This window comes from Ovis canadensis, chromosome 3 (genome assembly GCF_042477335.2).
Source record: "Ovis canadensis isolate MfBH-ARS-UI-01 breed Bighorn chromosome 3, ARS-UI_OviCan_v2, whole genome shotgun sequence".
Taxonomy (NCBI): domain Eukaryota; kingdom Metazoa; phylum Chordata; class Mammalia; order Artiodactyla; family Bovidae; genus Ovis; species Ovis canadensis.
The window spans coordinates 217468318-217473249 of NC_091247.1; positions in this window are offsets into that span (position 1 = coordinate 217468318).

Below are 4932 nucleotides of genomic sequence, written 5' to 3' on the forward strand. Positions count from 1 at the left end.
TTCTCTGTCTGGTTTACTTCACTTAGTATCATCATCTCTAGGTCCAACCATGTTGCTGCAGATGGCATTATTTCCTTCTTTTTCATAGGTGAGTGATATTCCATTGCATATATGCACCACGTCTTCTTTATCGATTCAGTGACTTTGAAAGAGACAAGAAACTAGAGCAAATGAATTTTCATAGCAACAGCAATGGGCATGACCCATCACTCTTGGGAAAGAGGCTAGTCTGAGTTTCTGAGGTCATGGAGCCACTGGCAATTCGTTTAAGTGTGGCCATTCCCACCCCTTTCCCAGGCTCTGCCTCACCACCCTTTCCTCCAAGACAGTGGTGGTGTAGTCCTCAAGGAAGGGATACAGAGAGAGAGAATCGGGAGTCAGGTAAGGGCCATGAAGAGCGGGAAGCAACCGGAAAAGATCCGGTGGTCTGGTTCTCCATGGACACGCCCCACCCAATCTAGAGATGGCTTCCCTGGTGGCTCAGTGGGTAAAGAATCCGCCTGCAGTGCAGGAGACCTAGGTTCCATCCCTAGGTTGGGACGATGCCCTGGAGACAGGAATGGCTACTCCAGTATTCTTGCCTGGAGAATCACATGGATGGAGGAGCCTGGCGGGCCACAGTCCATGGGGTCGCAAAGAGTCGGACATGCCTGAGCACACACACACAAACAATCTTGAGATGGCACCTCAGAAGCCAGAAGATGCTTGCTCAGAGCCAGGAGTGAAGAGCTGGCAATAGTCAGGGGATAGCGTCTGAGGTCAGTCATGATAGCAGTGACTGACGCACCTCTTGAAGGTGGTCTGAGGCTCCGGTTTTTCACAAGAGGGTTGCCTGGGTGATCCTTACGGGTTTTGTTTTGTTTTGTTTTTTTTAAAAAAGGCCATCAATGGCTTGTACCCAAGTGACACACCTAAATGACCCTTCAAGTTAGGATCCACATTTTACCCCAACACCAACTATGGCCAACAGAGTTCTGACCTGAGAAGGCTGTGCTCCACATTGAGGACTGCTAGTCTAAAAAATAAGTCAAAGAGCCAGAGACCTTAGGTCAAGGTGAGTTTATTGTCCAAATAGCATAATCTAATTGCATCCAGAACCATTTTCAAATCCATCTTTAAGCTAGTCAGAAAAACAGGTTATTATTTTTAAAAATCACTTAACACTGAAAAGATAGGACCTCAGAAAAGGCAGCTTGACTATACCATGCCACCATCATAGCCAATACAACATTTTTTTTCCCATACTTCCTAAAAACCTTCCATGTATACTGATCATGCTACTTTAGCACTTGCTCGCACGCCGACCAAATAAACACCCACACCTCTTATAGAGTACATGGTGAGAGATTAACATTAACTCGATATGGCATCACACTCGTTTAAAGCAAAAAAAAAAAATTATAATAATAATAAAAGAAAGTCCAAGATGAGCAACTGTAACTGAGAGAGAGAGATCTGAGGTACATGGTACAAGGGTAATGAACATAATGGAAAAAATCCAATGGCCCCGTGACACGCTGGGGATTTCAGAGGTGGTGAGCAGTAAGAAATAGAACCAACCAAGAAAGAAAAAAAGAAACATGAGAACTGTTTAAAAAAAGGATAGGCATCTGTGAAAATACACTGGCTACTGTAATGGCTACAGTCAGTAAGGCACTTTTTCCCCCCCAAAGAAGGCTGCAGGCAAAGGGATAAATGTGGCAGCAAGAGCGTGTGTGTATATGTCTGCCGAAGGCTTCCGGAAACTTAAGCCAAGAAACAGGTCTGAGGGTCCACGCAAGTCTAGAAGCAGAGACACCGGGGTGCAGAGCAGTGGTTCTGGAGGAAAGAGATTGTTCTGGGTTGTTTAGAATCCAGAACCAGGAAAAGCCGGGTGGGATGAAGAAGCCATAAACATCCTAACGAATTTCCCGCCTCGTTTCACACCAACGGGTGACGGGAACCACGCCGAGCCCACAGCTGAGGAGCCTGCGTTCGTTCTAAAGCTACAGGGCACGTGCTGGGTAAGGGACTTCACCGTCTCAGCACTGATTTCCCTTTTAAAGCTATTCTTGGGGTTGGACTGTCTCAAAGATAAACACGGAGGAACCCTTTTGGCTTAGAAGCCAGCTGGCTTACTCAAGATTTCCTGCCCATTCTTATCTCCCGTTCCCACTCTACCAATAATTCTCTCTTCTTGAACTAGAAAAATCAGTATATTTACATGACATAAGGTGCACATCTATTTCTTCTCCCAGCCCTGTCCCCCTGTGGCCCGTGGGGAGAACAGTTTGCTGCCCTCTTTGAGAAAAAGTCATCCAGTCCTGCCGCCATCCTCAGCGGGCAGTCCCAGGGCTCCTGGGGCCTTTGTGGGTGGATGGCAGGCTCCTCGGAAGGGAAGACCCCGATGCCTGCAGCCAAGGGCCGCCCCACCTGAGTCACACGTGCCCGACTCAGGTGAGGACAGGAGGCAGAATGGGGCCTCAGAACAGCCCACAGACCAAGGGGGACCTGGCTGGGGAACACTGGCTGCTCAGTGGGGTGGGGACAGTTCCAGAGGACAGCCTCCGTGGACAGAAGCCCCTTCTCTCAGCCTGGAAGTGGGGGGGTGCAGTCTGCTGAGGCACCCATCCCCTGCCCCCACCTGCAGGCTTCTCAGCTGTGATGAACAACCCACATGGAACTGACTTATGCTCAGCATATATTTTTGGCATACGAGGATTTTCACCCCCTAGGATTTGGCCAAAATACAGGAAGGAACAAAATTTGGCCGGTGAGGGGAACAATCAGTCCCCACTGATGGAGAAAAACACACAACCAAAAAAAAGAACAAAAAAACATAAAAGAGAATAAAGTAAAGGAGAAATACAACGACTACAAGGTAGGGAAAAAACAGAATAGGTTTGGAACCTCCTTCACGGGAGGGAAAAAAAAAACAATGCACCTGAACTCCTCTGGGACAGAAACTCCTACGGAGGAAACCAAGATCCAAGATCCGAGAAGAGGGCACAAGACAGTTCAACAATGCCTGGGGCCCGTCTTTTGTTTAAGGAAGGAGCAGGCAGGAAAGCAGAAACTACCTAGCACCCTTCCCACCTGCAACCCTGCACCTCCCATCACACTAGGCTAGAAGGTCCCAGGGACCCTCAGGGCTCCGGGGAAAGTGGAGGAGAGACTGCGGGGGGAGTCTGTTGGCCTGTCTCCTTCCTCGTTTCTCTCACTGGCTGCTTCTGTTTGAGCTGAGCAGCTGGTCACTGTTAGAGGGATCTGTACTTCCCTTTCTCCTTAGGTTCCAAGATTCTCAAGAACTCTAGGGCCCATGCTTTTCTCCACCACGCAGACTCCCCCCAACCCCGGGGCCCAGAAGAGTGGCCTACGCAGAATGGCCTCTTGATAAAACAGGCCGCTCGGCCTTTCTCCCCCAAACCTCAGAATTCACCACCCACTGGCCCACCAGGAATCCTGAGCATCTCAGGATCACATAACTCACCGAGTCCTGAACCCTTCTAACCCACGTCAGCGGAGCCTGACTCACCTGGGATTCCATCTCTGGACAGAAGCAGCCTGCCCACCTGCCTTCAACCACCGATCCGATACTCACCCCGACCCGTTTTCCCGATCATGCCAATTCAGCGCACGATTTAAAACCTGAAAACCATTCAGTGCCACTCAGCGAGGACCACGCCCTTGCCCCAGCATTTTGCCTGTCACAGGCCAGACAGGTGGGAGCAGTTCCCATGGCAACCTAGGAAACCCTCTGAGATGGTCCTGAAGGGGGGGCCCAAGGGGCTGCCAGCGTCCCGGAGAGAGAAACTTGCCAGAGAGAGAAACATGCCGAAAGAAGGGAAGCTTCCCAGGTGAAAGGAGAACCGGAAGCAGATGTGCTTTAGAAAGGCCCACCGGACGAGGCTCTCTGAGCAAACGGCCTGCTGGAAATGGCTGGCACCCACGTGCAGATGCTGCGTGCCCAGCACACGGCATCACTCAGCGCTGTGTGTCGGCCTTGCAGGGGGAGGGGAAATCCCTTGGTCCAATTGCATTTTTTCCATCATGATGAGGATACCGGAGTCAGAATGGAAGCCTGATGACCTTCACCACTGAAGAGGTCCCTGGGCATGAGACCCTGGGGTTAAGCCCCCCACCTTCCATTGGGGAGAGGCTGTGGGCCCCTCCCCCCTCCGCCTTCCCTAACTGATGGGCTCCCAAGCAGAAACTGTACGGTTGTGAGGTATTAATGAGAACAAAAATGTGAACCATTTTCTTTCGTAGCTATTGATTTTGTCCAGTAAACCTGAGGTAAAGAATACTCTGTCGTTGAAGGATGTGATCAGAGAGGGAAAAAAAAAAAACAAAAAACCATGAATATGCAACCAGAAGAAAACACACTATGTATGGAAGAGGGCTTTTCCAGTACGAAGAACTCCTATCTCAACCAACTACTTCAGGACTTGGAAATTTAAGCAGTAAAATAATATATTATAAAAATGTTTATATAATAGCAGCACACTCGGTGAAACATTACAGCTAGGTACTGTTAATGTGGATAACGATGAATGATCTTAGCTTCTTAGCAGCGCAAAAAAAAAATAATAAAAAACTGAACATAATAAAATGAAAAATAAGAGACCCTTAGATTTTTCTCCATCTTAAACCCTCAATACTATGAAACAAGGCAGAATCTGCGTATAAAATAATTCTTCAGAGTAGCCCTGTTCTGATCTTTTTTTTTTTTACTTAAAAAGGCAAATATTTTAATAGCTTCATTACCTGTCAATTATAATTGTGCAAAAAAAAAAAAAAAGTTGGTGCTTCAACCTCTCTGCTAACTGAATGCCTCTAAGACGTGGAGAGGAAAAAAAAGTTCAAGTACGCTGAATGCAACTTTGCAATGAAATCAACAACAAAAGAAACAAAACGGAAACGGGAACAAAATGCCACACGGATGACCCGCTG